The sequence below is a fragment of the Carassius carassius genome, chromosome 36 (genome assembly GCF_963082965.1).
Source record: "Carassius carassius chromosome 36, fCarCar2.1, whole genome shotgun sequence".
Classification (NCBI taxonomy): Eukaryota; Metazoa; Chordata; class Actinopteri; order Cypriniformes; family Cyprinidae; genus Carassius; species Carassius carassius.
In genome coordinates this window covers 29,392,129-29,396,922 of record NC_081790.1, presented here as the reverse complement: position 1 = coordinate 29,396,922, position 4,794 = coordinate 29,392,129, and positions in this window count along the sequence as shown.

Here is a 4,794-nt window from a genome sequence, read left to right as displayed (position 1 = left end):
GCTACTTTTAGTTTTAAATTTTAAAGAGAACCTTAGTATGCAATGTCTTGGTCTCTTAAATTCACCATGTTGCCATCCTGGAACTACCTGAGCAAAGAAAGTCGGATCTCGCGTATCACTGCACGTTTCGCACGTGACTGTGCAGACGGCGTCATGTGCAGCAGGAAAGTTTTTTTTTTTTTTTTTTTTTTTTTTTGCACAGCGTACCCTTCATCTAATCAGCAACTCATAAATGATTCACATTTATGGGGTGACATTAGTTCTAATGCATGGTTCGATGGCTGTAACTTTTCCCGTTTCGCTTCAGCACCGCGGACAGCCACGAGACTGCAGACAGCTTTCATAAAGGTTTCTTACAGCAAACACGTGCACTGTAGGGTTGTGAACAGTTCTTGAAGACACAGACCCCCACATATGATTAAACCTTTGCATGATTAAGCATTGTAACACAACATATTGTTAACAAACATACGTACTTAAATAAATACAATTACCGATCATAGTTGCGTGCATATCATTTCCTGTGCAAGGTTAAGCCTCTAAAATGTATAAATAAATGAATAAATAAATGTCCCACAGACATGGTAATAAAGCATAAAATAAGTAAAATACGTGGACACAATTGTCCTGCTATACTGCTAACATTGTGAAATAAATGTATAGCCTACATTGAATGCACAATATATAAAAGTTTCTGACAAATGCTCATTATCTCTTTATTACACTACATTTGAGTAGTTTTGGACAATAATTATCTCACTTTATAATATATGTACAAAAAAATGCTATGCAATGTATGCTATTTCTTGGAATGTTCATAAAATGTAGTCACATCTTTGCTTCAAAACTGTTTTAGTTTTTTAGTATTTTGACTTTTTGCAACTATTTGTACTCGATATCGCTCAGAATAACCTTTGTTTCGATATGTTGAGATATAAATCAATGTTTTCACTCTGTGTTTACTATTCTTGAGTTAGAGAAATCATTGTACCTGATCTTTGACTGTGTTACAGTCTTGCTCATTTACTCTTCCTCTTAACTGTTACACTGTCAAAGCCAATGCTTTGAAAAACTTATAATTAAAGTCTCACATATGCAAAGCAATGCATGCATTCTAATGCATTCTGCTCTAATGCATCCCTGTACATTTTGTGCATCTGATAAATAGCAACACTTTTATGCATATTTTAACTTATTTTTAACTTTTTACTTTTCCTACCAACACCGGAAAAATTTGTCCTTTGACACAAAGAAGGCTGTGAAATGCTTTGTGCATAGAATGCCAAGAAAATACGCCAACTGTCTTCATCTTTTGATAGTGAGCATTGGTGATGCTAACTGTTAGTTGGTTAGTTGTCAGGCTGTGCATCTACGGGGGAGCAGACAGTGAGCAGTTTATGTAACAGTGATTACAAGCTCGGGATTTAGTAAACCGCTGCACACATTTATACTTCTCAGGCCATCTGTTTTGCCTCTTGCTTTCTTTCCTTAACATTTAGCATTCTTTAGCATGCATGAAAGAGTTTTCAGTGTTTGTGTACATAGGTAAACTTAACAACTGGAAATATAGCCGAAAGTAAACTTTCTTAGAGATAGCACTGTATGACAAAGCCTCAAGATGTTTCAGCTTGTTCAATAGAAAAGTACATTTCAGATTCTGAAATTCTGAGTTATGAGTGTGTCACAAGCATTGGCCTGAGGTTATGACAGAAACTGTCAGCCCACACTTGAAATAGGCAGAGAAGGACGAATCTCAGATTTGCTGGAAGAAACTGGTGACATAATCAACACCTATGTGCTTCAACCGTTCAATACTGCCAGATCTGTCACTATTTTGGGAGAAGCGGCAACCAGGCTTCCAGGTTTCCGAAGCACGAGATACAGGTGCACGGTTAATCACATGATGGGTAGGAAAGCATCAACAAGTGCTCATAAGATTTGCCTGCTGAACCAGGTGTGAATGTCATCAGTAAGGACACAAACACATGGAATTCATTCAGAGATGAAACCGAGAAAGAAAAAAAATATAGAATCTTTATTGCATCATTGTATTTCAAACCTTCTAAACAAGAGATATGGACAATGAAATTAAATTGAAAGGCTGACAGCCCCTATATGACAGAGTCAAACCATATATATATATAATAATTATTATTATTATTATTTTACTAGTGGGTGCTGTAAATAGAACATGTGTTAGGTAAAAAATGCTAGCCTGAATGGACTGTAAGTCACTTTGGATAAAAGTGTCTGCTAAATGTAAACTTCATAATGACACTAATACACACTCTCTCTTCACTCTCAGAGATGGATGTTTCCAAACTTATCCTGTCCAATCATCCTACTACTTATCCACTTGATCCTATCCCCACTCACCTCCTTCAGGTCATTTCTTCTTCAGTCATAACTTCACTTACTCACTTTATCAACACCATTCTTCACACTGGTACGTTTCCATCAGCATTTAAGCAGGCTGAGGTAAGCCCACTGCTTAAGAAACCATCTCTAAATCCAGCACTTTAAGAAAATCACAGGCCGGTATCCCTTTTTCCATTCATTGCAAAGACACTTGAGCGAGTTGTGTTCAACCCTCTATGTTTCTTGTACAGAACAACCTCCTGGACAGCAACCAGTCTGGCTTTAAAAGTGGCCACTCAACTGAGACTGCCCTGCTCTCGGTTACTGAAGCCCTGAGACTGGCAAGAGCAGCTTCCAAATCCTCAGTACTCATCTTGCTGGACCTTTCTGCTGCTTTTGACACCATTAATCACCAGATTCTCCTGTCCAGCCTCAGAAAGATGGGCATCTCTGGAACCGCACTTCTGTGGGTTAAGTCCTTCCTCTCCGATAGATCCTTCAGGGTGTCTTGGAGGGGTGAAGTTTCTAAGTCACAACTTCTTGCTACTGGGGTTCCTCAAGGCTCAGTACTTGGACCACTTCTCTTCTCCATCTACATGACATCATTAGGATCTGTCATTCAGAAGCATGGCTTTTCCTATCACTGCTATGCTGATGACACCCAACTCTACTTCTCATTCCAACCAGATGACCTGACGGTAGCTGCTCGCATTTCAGCCTGTCTGTGTGACATTTCTAGCTGGATGAATGACCATCACCTTCAGCTCAACCTTACTAAGACAGAACTCCTGGTGATTCCAGCTAACCCTACATTTCATCACAACTACTCTATACAGCTGTGTTCATCAACCATAACTCCTTCCAGGACAGCCAGAAACCTAGGAGTTGTGATGGATCCGATTAGACCCTTCCTGTCAGAGCAAGCCACCCAACTTCTTATCCAAGCTCTTGTCCTCTGACTGGACTATTGTAGCGCTCTCCTGGCTCTTCCTGCATGTACTGTCAAGCCTCTGCAACTGATTCAGAATGCAGCAGCGAGGGTTGTCTTCAATGAGCCAAAAAAAAAGCTTGTTACTCCTCTCCTCATCAGGTTACACTGGCTACCAGTAGCCGCTCACATCAAATTCAAGATACTGATGCTTGCCTACAAGATGACCACTGAGGCTGCACCAATATACCTAAACTCACTGGTTCAATCTTATGTGTCCTCCAGAAGTTTGCATTCTACAAGTGAGCGACGCCTTGTGGTACCAAAATCACTCTCACGGACCTTTTCCTGGACTGTGCCCAGCTGGTGGAATGACCTCCCAATCTCAATTCGTACAGCTGAGTCTTTACTCATTTTCAAGAGACATCTAAAGACACATCTTTTTTGTCAGCACTTAACCAATTAATACTAGCACTTTTCTTTCATTTCTATTCTATTCTATTCTTGGAAAAAAAAATAAAAATCTACGTGTTCTGTACTAGACTAACTGAGACTTGTCATGGCACTTGTATACTGTTGTTGTCCTTTCGTTGGTCTGATTGCTTTTGTTGTTCTCGTTTGTAAGTCGCTTTGGATAAAAGCGTCTGCTAAACGATTAAATGTAAATGTTAAAATTATCATTTTCTAAACTATAGGAAATAAACTGTGATAATGTGAGAAATGTTGGAGGTGTCTGAATAAATTTTGGTGTGACTGTACATATTTACATTTATATTTTGTCATTCAGAAGACACTTTTATCCAAAACCATCTTACAAATGTGGACAATGAAAGCAATCAAAAAAAAAAGAAAAAAAAGAGAGCAATAAAATGCAAGTGCTATGACAAGTCTCAGAGTTACCCAACCCAGTACATGTAGCAAGGTTTTATTATTATCATTATTATTATTATTATTATTGTTATTATTATTATTATTATTATTTTACACACACACACACACACACACACACACACACACACACACACACTCACACACATATATATATATATATATATATATATATAAAACACAAATCCATAAATATATACTAAATATTGTAGAAACTTAATTTTCTATAAAGATGCTTTGTAATGATTTGTATCGTAAAAATTGCTATACAAATAAACTTGAATTGAATTGAATATATACACACACAAACACAAAGAAAATAAGAAGATAGAATAGAAAATTAGTTAGTTAGTATTTTAAAATTAATAGTTATCTAATAGAAAATAAATTAGTTAGTATTTTTAGAGAAATAAAAAACAATCAGTTAGAAAATGAATATAGAGTGCAAGTGATAGATGGTCAAGTATTTAAAAAATAAATAAAAACATAGATAAAATATAATTAAAATAGAGAGTGCTAGAGTTAAAGGGTCAAATAAAAATGGAAGAGATGTGTTTTTAGCCGTTTCTTGAAGATAGCTAAGGATTCAGCAATTTTACAAATATTAAAATTATAAAAAA